Below are 12,517 nucleotides of genomic sequence, written 5' to 3'. Positions count from 1 at the left end.
TAGATGGATCCTAGCTAAGTGATCAAGTATATATATGCCATATCCATATCCATATCAAGTATAACAACTCATTATAACGTAAAACAATCCTAAATTAAATTGATAACACAAATTTAAAGGAAAAATAAAAAATAAAACCAAAACCCACAAACATTTAGTACCGGTTGGTGTTACCAACCGGTACTAATGATCTACCGCACCCGTGGCCTGGCTCGTGCCACGTGATTGCCCTTTAGCACCCGTTCGTGCTGAACCGGTACTAAAGGGGGGGGGGGGCTTTAGTGCCCAAACTTTAGTGTCGGTTACCGAACCGGCACTAAAGGGCCTTACGAACCGGTGCTATTGCCCGGTTCTGCACTAGTGATAGTAGATCATGCAGAATCATTTCGGTCTACTTACACAGACGTGATGCCTATATTTCATAATCATTGCCTTAGATATCGTCATAACTTTGCGCTTTCCTATCAATTGCTCGACAGTATTTGTTCACCTACCGTGTTATTTGCTATTTTGAGAGAACCCTCTAGTGAAACCTATGGCCCCGGGGTCTATTTTCTGTCATATAAGTTTCCGATCTACTATTTTGCAATCTTTTACTTTCCGATCTATAAACCAAAAACCCAAAAATATTACTTTATCGTTTGTTTAGTTTCATCTTTCTCTATTAGATCTCACTTTTGCAAGTAACCGTGAAGGGATTGATAACCCCTTTATCGCGTTGGGTGCAAGTTGTTTGATTGTTTGTGCAGGTATTGATGATTTGTGCATTGTATCCTACTGAATTGATGCCTTGATTCTCTAACGGAGGGAAATACTTATCTCTACTTTGCTGCATCACCCTTTTCTCTTCAAGTGAAAAAACAACGCAAGCTCAAGAAGTAGCACGAACTCCAGCAGGAACACTAGATCTCCTATCAAGATATGCCAAGACGTGCATGAGTCGTGCCCTTGCTGAAGGTGGTGGCTTGAAGCTTGGCCTTGGGATGAAAATCCCAAGACTGACCTTGGGTTGGACTCGTCATCATTGGTTCACGTGCGGTGATTCCTTCTTGAAGGTTGTGTATTTTTCATTTTATTTCAGTCTTTTGCCATAGGGTTGGTGGATGTTGGGTGGAGTTACTGTCCCGAGGCATGTGGCCTTGGGTATTCTTTTCTGGGTCGAATTTGTTCGGCTGCTGGATTTATACGAATAATAGTAGGACTATGCAGATGGATGGACAGACTGGCAAGGATTATGTAGATCTCTCTCCTGAAGATGGGTCAGCGGTTCGATGATGGTGGTGGCGTCTAAAACGTGTGCATGTGGTTTACACTTTAGGCCTGCTGCACCGGCTGTGGGTTCCAATACATTATGTGGATAGATCGGCGATGGCACCGGTTTTAGATATGAAAAGTGAGAGCACTCCACATTATCAAGTTTTGTAGGTATGAGTGATGGCTTCGGATGGCTTGATGTATGTTCTTGTTAGACCCATGTTGAATAATAAATAAAGATGGTTGTATGCATCGATTGATGCAGAGGCCGGGGGCCTTAACCTCCTTTTCCAAAAAAAACCGCTATATATGCCCGCGCTTGGGCGATTTAGGGCATCCGCTCTCCACCGCGTTTCATCTACTCCGACGAGAAATCGAGTGAGCTCCGACAGCGTTTTGCGGCAAGGTTTTCCACCTGATCTTGGCGGCGATGGCGTCCGCGGGTGCGAAGGTGCGGCGGCGACAGGGGGTTTGGCGACCACGGTGGGTTCGGGTGCTGCGGACGGTTCGGCAGCCGCGGCGGGATCGCCGGCCGCAAGCGTCGCAACGACGAGAAGGCCGGCGGCTCCAGCCTCCGCCCTCCCATGCCCGACTGACAAAGTGAGGCGGCATGCCCAGTGCCGGATCACGGGCTTGGCGAATTTCCGTCGCCTCGACAACCTCTTCGATCCGGCCCTCCAGCGCCACAGGGTGGCCGAGCACGCGTGGTTTGAGGCGAAGCAAGCCGCCGCAGTCGGAGATGCAGCTGCGGCCGTGCATGTCGGCACTCCAGGAGGAGTACCAGCTCGCGGCGACCCTCTCCGGCACACTCATCTACCACACCCTCCACGTCAATGAGCCTCTGCCCCGCGACGGCAGCGAAGCGACTCTGGTGACGAGTAGATCTATGATATGCATGTTTAATTTCTGTAGTGTTTAATTTCGGTTTGTATTAAAAACTCTCCTATGCTATGCTTGTGATGAACTCCGGCGAGATGTTTTTAGCGGGAACTAGTATGTTCAGATTTGCAGGATTGATATGCAAGTTCTGTTCTGGTTGTGCGCCCGGCGTCCTGCAAAAAAACGTTTACGGGATACTGTACATGAAGACGGCAGGTCGCGGAATCTGCTAAAGATGCTAAAGATCAAAGACCCACAGGGCAACCCGACTTACGCGCTTTTGCAATCATTCTAAGCCCTACGCGCGAGCAATGAGATCGAACACCCCGACTCGCGCACGAAATAAGCCAAGGACTCTGCAAAAGATGCTGCTCCCGCCCATCAGCACGCCAGCTAGCCCCAGCGCGACCAACGGTAATACTAACTGATAGTAAACCACACATCAGGAGCACGTCGTGTTGCAGATGAGCAGATCACGGTTAAAACAACAAACGGTAATAACTGAAAACTGAAACTAAACGTCACATCATCATAGGGTCACAAAAAACCAAAAGACGATCCAGACATTTCATTCTTCCATCCCAGCTTTGTATGTGATTCACAAAACCGATAGTGAAAAGAACCAATAATAGCATTCGACAAGAAACTTAAAACTGAGAAAGCATGATAACAGTCTCAAGATGATAGAAGTCTTGCCAAAACTGGTATGAGATTTAGAGGCTTCGTTTTCACTTCTTCTGGTTTTGCTTGTCTTCAGAGAGCTCTTAGGCGTATGAGATTTAGAGTGGCTTCATTTTCACTTCTTCTTAGCTTTTTGCTTGGACTTGCAAGAGCTCTTAGGCGCGGGCTCTGGGGCAAGAATAACCACTTCTTCGAGAAGGTATGGGGCAAGAATAACCACTTCTTCGAGAAGGTATGGGTGGCCCTTAAAACCATGTATCTCTGAAGCAACCTTGTCAAACAAATCACGGATGGCATTCTGAACCTTCTTCAGTTGCGGGTAGTCCAGTGGGGATTTGCCATGATGACCGGCAAGGGAGTTGCAAGCAATCCTGATCAAGATAAAATGTTAGAACAGCATTGGCTCGCTCGCGCCAGCCAGGTACTTGCAAATGAACTAACAACATTACTAATCTATGCTGGATCACTGGATCAAACATAAAAATGCCAATTAGACGATTATTAATCTATGCTGCCATTTTTTTGAAGCCAATCTAACATGATATGCAGTAACTAAAAGTATAGTTAAGCAGTTCTGTTATGAAACTTGGCTAGTAACTACAAGTATAGTTAAGCATTTCTCTTATGAAACTTGGCTAGTAACTACAAGTATCTTATCTCTTCTCATAGTGGCAGGAGAAATTAGAGTGGCAGGCAACTTAAATTACAGAGGCATGTGAACAGTAAGTACAACAGATAGGAAACTGAAATTCCATCAAAAAAGCTTTGAATGCATATCATTTTTGGTTTATTTGTCTTCGATTACAAAGTAAAGTGAACCAAAAATAGCTATCCAACAACTAGAAAGGAAGCAGCACTACCCATCAAAACATAAACCAAAAAGGAAATAGTTCAAAAATGGATGCAGTATTTTCCAACAATGACAAAAACCAATAAAATGGAGCTAAAAATGGATGCAGTATTCCTGAACGAAAAATAAAAACCAAAATGAAAAGGTTCTAAAAGGATGCAATATTAACCAACAAAGACAAACCAAATGAAAAGGTTGTAAAGGATGCAGTATTAAACCAGGAGAATCGTGGGGTTTTCAACTTTGAGACAACTGTTGTTAAGATTACATGGGGAAATTGGAAACTGGATCATACAAAACAGCCTATCTAACAGGGATCATTAATTATAGTGCTAAGATTACTAGGACTTGTAGAAATTGAAGTGGATAATACAAAACATATCAATCTGACTCAATCCCACCCAAAGTTACACTGCAGCAACATTGCAAACATATACATGAAGTCACACTACAAACAAAACACTAATTAGTGATCACTAACACAGAACTACCCCCTCAACACACACACACACACACACACGCACATGTATATCATACAGTTACTCCATGGAATAACACTAGTTACAAAGAACAATCATCAACAATTACCCTGCTAGAGAGAATGCCAACAATTACACTAAGAAAGCTTCAAGAAAGCAACAACCGCACACACAAGGTCACTCTCCGCCGCCGGCACCTACAGCTCCGGCTCTACGCCGCTCAAACAAAAATCAACTGGGGAGAAACATTTAGAGAAGGGGAACCAGCAGAAAAAAATATAGCCGAGAACAACACTAAGAGGACAAAGCTGCTGTCTAATCCTCCACTCATCGCTCTCCGCCGCCGGCGACTACAGCTCCAGCTCTACACCGCTCAAACCAGAGCTTCCTCGCTCTCGCTTCCCTCGTTTCAGGATAATGCAGCGAGGACAAATTGAAATGAAATGAAATGGAACATCTAATTTCAGTGGACTAGTCATTAACGGGTGGCTCCACAAAACAACACACCTGCTCAGAGAGTTAAGGATTGGCCCAATGCAAAACAACTGCCTGGTAAGATAAATACAGCGCCAAAGATAAATACAGTAGGCGAAAACTTGAATGAAGACCCCATAATATTACATTTGACTGTAAAATAGCAAGAAAAACCGTAGAAATAACCTCTATCCAGTGTATCTCAATCTAGTCACAAAAAGCCATGACATTCAAAGCAATATTAAATGCCAGTCACAGGTTGTATCTAATTCGTGCTGGTATATGTACAGTCTAAACAACAAACAAACTAGAGAATGGAATGTAAATCAAAATGGCCCGCCATAAGCTCCAATAGACAATCTTTGTTTTAATTACGCCCAAAATTTTACCTTCTTCTCAGTATGGACCCCTCCCTGCACTTGCCCCGGTAAGTACCAACATCTCTCACGGTAACCTCATCCCTGCCAACAGTCAACTCCTCCGGAGGAGGGGGGAGGAACTCCTCCAGTTCCTGCAAACACAAACACAAATAACCATTACGAAATGAAAATAATCAAATTGCTATGGATAGCAGTAACAAAAATGCATAGGCATCTAGATTTGACCTGAACATTGACTCAACCTCTCCAGACGGTGGACAGCTTCCCCACATTCTCCACATCCAGTTCGTCCAGAGTAGGCTCTTTATCCAGATTCAGATTCCCAGCTCCAAGCCAGTAGAAAGGCTGCACAAATTCATATCAGAAGACAGGTGTAGGGAGAGAACAACAATCTAAAGATAAAAATCCTAAATCGACCAAGGAACTGAACTCTGCAGCCAAAATCACCTTGTGGCCAGACCCCCCCTCCCTTGTTCCAATCGCCCCAGAACGACATCTGAGAAGATGCAGGTATTAGATCCATCGACACGATGAGGGAGCAAACCAGTCCGCGGACACGGATACAGAAGATGGCCATCCAACGTTACATTTCAACTACTATCCGTACAACCAGATAAAATTCATGTAAACATGACCGGATTTTCAAAAAAACGATAAGAGATTCATGCAAACACGGCGGATTTCAAATAAACATGACGGAATTCATTACAGTTTGGACATACTTTTAACTAAAAGCGTTGCTCGTCCGGCTCTGCACGCACCGTTAATCTATACCTAATACCTAATAATAATAAAGCATGGTGTGTTTCGTTAATTTTTTTATCCTTCACCATCCATCCAAAAGATTTTTTATCCGAGGTGGTATTAAATTTTTATGCATTTATCTGCTAAAAAAAGCTTTTCCAGAATTTCGTACATAGGCCACGCGCTGTGGCCCAGCAAAGCCAGCCCACTTATTTTTCTGCCAACACAGCTCGGAAATTTCTATTTCCCGCACAGAGCGGCAAATAATAGGACCTTCGCCCAGGACAACCAATAATGGGCTGGCCCATTTTTCTTTGTTTCTATGTTCTACTTCTATTTTTATTTCCTCCTCCTATATATTTTTTCCCTTCCATGTTAATTTTTCTTACAGAATTTATTTCATAAATTCAAAACTCTCAAAAAAGTTTAGAATTAAAAAAACAAATTTTGGAAAATGTTCAGAATTCCAATATTTTGTTGATATTTAAAAAAATATTTGGAACTTGAAAAAGGTTTCCTGTTCTATTTTTTTATTGTTTTTAAAAATAGTTCAATATTTTGAAAAAGAAAATGGCATTTAAGAAATGCTCCAAATTCAAAATATATTCTTGGTTTAGTGAAATTTTCACAATTCAAAATAATGTTCGCCTATAAAAGATAAATATTTTCAAAAAATGTTATGAATTTTCAACACATGTTCCCATTATAAATAAAATGTTCACAAATTCAAATAATGTCCATGTTTTTTTTTAAATTGGTTTTTCAAAAATGTTCATGAATTTGAAAAGATGTTCATGTTTCAAATTTTGCTCCTATTTTTCTGAAAATGTACATAATTTTCGAAATCAAATTCAAGATTTAAAAAATGGTTCATGTTCCTACAATATCAGAAACTTCATACCTTCAAATCTCCTGGGTTGAAAGGGAAATTAGATTGAATAATTCATGGGCCTTCTCTGGCGTACGATGACATAACAAAACTCTTAAATGTCCTCAATCAATGATTGAAAAGATAGCGGATTGATTACTTCACACCCGGCGAAACCGAGAAGCTAAATGTTCATTTTTCACGTGCACACAGGGTTTTGCTTGCACATATAATTCTCACTAACTTTAAATGCATATTATTTTTTCTTCCGTTGCAACAATCGGGCATATGTGCTAGTTTACCTAATCTAAATGATCGCCGACGCCCATTCCCGTGTCCAGGCATGAGCCCCGAGAGCTGAAGCTTCGCCTTCTCCAGTTCCGCCTCCATAACCTCTGCCTTCGGAGCGTCGAGAAGTGAAGTCGTCCTCCTCCATGTCGTCGCCAAGCGGCTAATCGACCGACGATCTTTAGCTCACCAAGCTTGGCTTCAACGGGAGGGAAGGAGTGGTCGCCTTCTTCGGACCCGAGCAACGGGGACCTACCATGCACTACTCTTCCTCACTATTGGCGGTGCCCGTTGACGTATCGGCTTCGTGGTCGTGGTGGAGGGGCGCAGCCGAGGCGCAGCCGGGGCGGAGCCGGCGATGTCCTCCTCCTCGCTTGTCTTGCCCCACACCTCGTTTGCTGCCTCGTCAAACTCTTGGTAGGCGGCCTCCAGTTCCGCTTAACGTTGGCGCTACCGCCAGCGGGCGAGGGGGATCTCGCGGGCGGAGCGATAGGACTCATGCAGCGCCGCCTGCTCCGCCACATCCGCGTCCGACGCGATCTCCCTACGGGCGTTGAGCTGCTCCTCCGCCTGCTGGTGCTCCTGGAGGAGATGAAGGTTGTGGGCGGTGTCATTAATGTGGGCGACAAATGGACAGACGGGCGGCCGTGGTGTCATTTGAACGTGGAGACATCGCGCACACCGAGAAGCGGCGCAGGCGCTCCTCTCTCGGTCGGGGCCACTTCAATGCCGGCACCAGTGAGAGATCATGTCCACTCTAGCTGGGCATGAATGTGGCACTGACACTCTGGAGCAGCGCAGACTGTTTCGGGCGAGAAGCGCGCGTGGGCGAGGAAGGTGGTTCGGGTGGGCCAGGGCGGTCACACGCAGGCGTGGCAGCGGTCCGGACGCCTCGCAAAGCACTACTACTCCCCCCACGTTTGACTCTGGTTCGCGGGAGAAAGTGCATTTGGATGGCACAACACGTCCGGCTAGCGCGGTCCGAACGTATGCGAACAGTTTGAGGGTCGACGTTGGAGATGCCCTTGATGTGGGATGTCCGTCCTCTATCTCCCAAAATGAATAAAAAGGGCAGCCCGGTGCATGTAGCACCCGCTTGCGCAGGGTCCGGGGAAGGGTCCGACCACTTCGGGTCTATAGTAAGAAGCTGTTTCCAGAACTTGAACCAGTGACCTCATGGTCACAAGGCAGCAGCTTTACCACTGCGTCTTCATCTCCCAAAACGAGTGCCGAACCAAAATTGCAGAAATACAAGTAGTCCCGATTGTTTTGATTTTTGAAATGGCCTCGATTTGGTACCGCTTGCGCAGCCCACACCGAAATAGTGCTTTACCCCTAGATGTCCAATCAACTGTTGCGCCTCAACGCATTTCGGGGAGAACCAGCAGAGAGGTTAATCATGAATCCATTGATTCTTCTCATTAATTAAAATTTGTTTCTTACCACTTTGTATTTGGATATTCAGGTGAGAAGAGGTTATCTAGTCTTTATTTCAAAAGCGGGTATAGTGAATCATGTATTTGTGTATACAGTATATGAAAACTCGCTCAGATTAGCAGGGGGGTCTACTAAAGAAACATTATAGAATAGTACCCTTCAATCAGAGATGTGCGCAAGAGGCTTGGAGAAAACTTGTGTTTTCAGGATTATGTGAAGCTAGTGAAGAAACAAAAAATCAATAGGTACTTGAACCCGAGTACCCAAGAAAAAGCAGAATATTTGATGGAAGAATAGGTGCCTCCTCTAATAGGGATGTCATATATCTTAAAATTAATCCATCAAGTTGATGAGCAAATTCACATGCGTTCTACTGGGCCCTACTCACCTGTTACACAACAACCCGTTCGAGGAAGAGCCCAGCAAGGGTTGATATCGCATCGAAATGAGGAGGCAGAAAGAGAGGAGGCGACGCAACGCAACGCTTGCCGGCCCACACAGTCACACTTGCCAGCTCTTGTAAAACAGAACAAAGGGAACGCCCTGTACTCCTCCATTTGGTCCTTGGATCTTTCCCTTTGCAAAAGTTTTGAAAACAAACCAACAGGACCCTCTCTGGCCCCGAGATTGTCTTCATGGCTCCTATGCAAGTACTACCAACTACCGTGCATAATTTAAACGGGCATTTGGGCTGTGGGCCCCTTCGTCACTTCAATTAATCGTCTCCGTGCATCGACCGTATCATCGCCATGCTTCCGCAAGAACCAGTCAGCATACCGAGCAAGCCAGTAGATTGACATGTCACTTAGAGAGTAAAGACGGCAACAGTGAGATGGCAGGGATAAAGATTGCGAGGGTCCGTGGGGTATTTTCCAAAAATCTCACTAGTACCCACGTACGAGCAGTAACGGTGATCAACATTCATACGGCGTGGCTGTGGTTGTGGCTGCTAGATCTTGAAGCACATAATAAGATTCCGTTTCCTAGGAGTGGAATGCTATGCTATCATCTCTCTCACCCTTTGGATCCCCTTGACCACTACTTAATGTCTTGCGGAATTAGATCGCAAATTTATACGACTTGCAAAAAAGGAAAGGAAAAGGTTCCAGCCATCTGGTGCAAGCATACATAAGAGCATGCCCGCGGCGTGAAGCCTAGTGATTGTTTGATACGGTTTGCATATTGATCTGATGTTGTTTTACTGCTGTTGTTTGACATACCACCACCACACTTGGGGTACTAGTAATAAGTTCGAGTTCTTAAAATATGCTCGTAAATCTAATACTGGAGCAGTTTTATATTGGTTGAAGTCTGCACGACCACGGTCATCACAATATACTGGATTTTCTTTAAGTCTACTCCAAGCTGGCGTTTGATCTAACCGCTTCTTAAATCTGTTAAGCTCGTACCCAGTTCAAAATGGACGCTCGCTAGTAAACAGTATCGCCGGAATCACTTATTTTGCCTAGTGCCAAGTAGTTTGCCAAGTGTATTTCATCGGTCACTCGGCACACACAACCTTTGTTGAGATGGTACTAAATTACTAATAGGGGAATTTGCACGGTCGTACCTATAGGACCGGGCTTTTTTGTGTGGCTGAACGCAAATTAAATCCTTCGCATGATTCACCACAAAAGCAATCAACATATTGTATATGGAATCATAAAGGGAATAGAACCATCCAATGCACGCCTTGGCAAGTAAAATGTCAAAGTACTTCAAGATAATAGAGGAAAGAGGGGGATAAATACTTCAAAGGGGACTCTAATTACCTGCAAGCAGTGAACTTATCTTCTGGAACTGTCATGAACAGAAACTTCGGTAGCAGCCCCAAAACGGCAGCAGTAGGTCAGGGTTTGTAGAGAACAGAGCCAGGGCAGGGTCAGAATAAGAGATCTCCCCGCGTAGAGCGAGGAAAACAAACCTGCAGTGGGGGGAAAGTACATATCAGAGGAATATCAGTGGAAATAAAAACTGAAATAATATAGAGAAGACGAAGGAAAACAACATGAGCGGGATAAGGTTATGACTGAAAATTGATGGTGAACACGACTATACTGACTCGTGCGGAGAGACAGTCTGGTGGTCATCGTGGCAGATTCAAAGCCAAGGAGGAAGAACGATGGGTAGAGAATGAGAAGACACAGCAGGGCTAGAGAAGTACTGTGGGTCCGAATCAGATCTGCCGGCGAAAAAAATCTAGCGTGGTTTCTATCCGCAAAATAGGAGATGAATTGGAAGAACCACTGGCTCACATCGAAAACCTAGGATGTTCATCGTGTTCAGGAGATCCTCTGTCCATGGTCCTGTGAACATGCAAGCAATACCAATCTGCACAAGAAAATAGATGTCATGAGCGAAAATTCACAAGCAACACAACAGACCACACTCCGGCTTCCTACCTCCGGCGGGGTGGATGACCGTGCATGACGGCCTGGGTTCATAGGATCCTTCGATCTTATGCCATGTGAAGATGCAAGCGCCACCAAGGGAAGATCTACACGGAGAAGAGAAATTGTGAGCGAAAAAATCACGGTTAGCTGCGACGGAAGGAGGAGCATCAATTGCGTATTAATGGCGGCCACCGGCCAACAACCAGGCCTACGACGACGACGGAAGGAGGAGCAAGGTTAGATCGATCCACAAGAGGGGACAGTGACAATACAGAGAAAAATAGAGGTGTGCCGACGACGACAGCCACATGCAGGATTCGTGTCTCCGGCGGACTAGCCATGTCCATGCACGGCAGCCACGCACGGGGATCCATCGCCGGAGGCGGAGCGAGAGCCATAGGCAGAGTAAGAGGGTTGGGGGGGTGGGGGGCGGGGGGCGGAGCCGTGTTGTGCGAGTACCGCACACGACTCGATAACCTGGGACTCGCGTTGGGCGGCTGCGTGCGTGGACCCTGGCGGTCAGTCTGTGTGGCTAAGTTGTATGCCGCGTATCCCTCAAAAAAAAAAGTTGTATGCCGCGTAATTTTTGCAAATCAGTTGAGATCGAGCCGCGTCGTTCCGACAAAGAAGGAAACAAGGCCATACTGACACACAAGGAAAAGTATTACGTGGTGGCAGGATGTCTTATCGCAACACTGTAGTATTCACCCAGCGACGTGACAAGTACGTACTGTATTTAAGCCAATCGCAGGCCTCTGTTTTGCCAGAATGCTTCTCAGAATTTATTCCGATGATCCTTGCTGTTGTACACAACTCTTTTTTTTTTTGCATGGTGCTGTTGTATAACTCGGCACGTTGCGGATGCGCAGAACAGCTAAACGTATGGTCGGGCTCGTACGCTACTGTAGAATACGATTAATCCTATACTACTAGTAATTTAGTACAGCAGAGGAGCTTTTATACGCATTCAAGACGATGACGCAGGATCACAACCAGACGATCCATCGCAATAAATGGAAATAAATTATATCCAGCGGCTGGCCAGCCAACCCCGGACGCTTGATTTGATTTGGAAGAACATAAAACTGATGGCCAGGTGCCCAGGTCAAACTACGCGACGCGACGGAAGTTTTTTTTTACCCACCTCAAACGCCGCGACAAAGTCGCGCGCACATCCCGGCCCACGATCTCGTGCAGGTTTTTTCTATACGTACTCCGTATATGGAACAAACCAAGTGGCGACTAAAGAACGCTCATATGGCAAGAAGAACCATGCCAAAAATAAAGAACTGTCATGCAGTTTCGAATCGTGCGGCACGCCGTGAACTACCCTCAGTAGGAGAGTGGAAGTAACATAGGTGTTAACATCACAATTATCTAGGCAAAATAGATGATGTGACATGTAAAAAGAAAGAGAGGAATGTGGTAACATAGCTAGTTACTGTAACATCACACGTATCAAGAAAAGATGAGTCTACAACGTAACAAATGAAGTGATGCATGACACAACACATATGTTACTATCCATTGTGGAGGTAGTAGCATAGACTAGTAACATATGCATGTTACTAGTCTAAGTTACTATCCATTGTGACTAGTCTGAAAAAGCGACCGCCACGGCGCGGCTTTCGGTGGAATCATCCGGCCCGGGCTCGCGTGCATTCAATGCATGCGTGTCTCAAAAGACTCCGTTTTTGTTTACTCTAAACCCTAAATATTAACATATATTGTAACAAATCAATATCATTATATTCATTGTTGAATACATTTTTAGACCATATAGATTTGCT

The 12,517-nt window shown here is 45.1% G+C and overlaps 1 long non-coding RNA gene across 3 annotated transcripts; it reads right to left on the bottom strand.

Annotated features, from left to right (window-relative positions):
• Window positions 1-2,675: 2,675 nt before the first annotated feature.
• LOC125517139 lies at window positions 2,676-11,181 on the bottom strand. Of its 3 annotated transcripts, XR_007287426.1 has the most exons (8): window positions 11,000-11,179; window positions 10,737-10,831; window positions 10,590-10,665; window positions 10,107-10,258; window positions 5,445-5,493; window positions 5,223-5,342; window positions 5,007-5,128; window positions 2,676-3,185 (listed from the first exon to the last, which is right to left on the bottom strand). It is a non-coding gene; the product is annotated as an uncharacterized LOC125517139 (long non-coding RNA). The 3 variants fall into 3 exon arrangements; XR_007287427.1 differs by having other exon boundaries at window positions 10,499-10,665; window positions 10,737-11,181; XR_007287425.1 differs by having other exon boundaries at window positions 10,737-11,178.
• Between the last annotated feature and the right edge of the window lie 1,336 nt (window positions 11,182-12,517).

This window comes from Triticum urartu, chromosome 6 (genome assembly GCF_003073215.2).
Source record: "Triticum urartu cultivar G1812 chromosome 6, Tu2.1, whole genome shotgun sequence".
NCBI lineage: Eukaryota > Viridiplantae > Streptophyta > Magnoliopsida > Poales > Poaceae > Triticum > Triticum urartu.
Note: the sequence above shows the minus strand (reverse complement) of the source record. Positions and strands in the feature narration are given on the sequence as shown.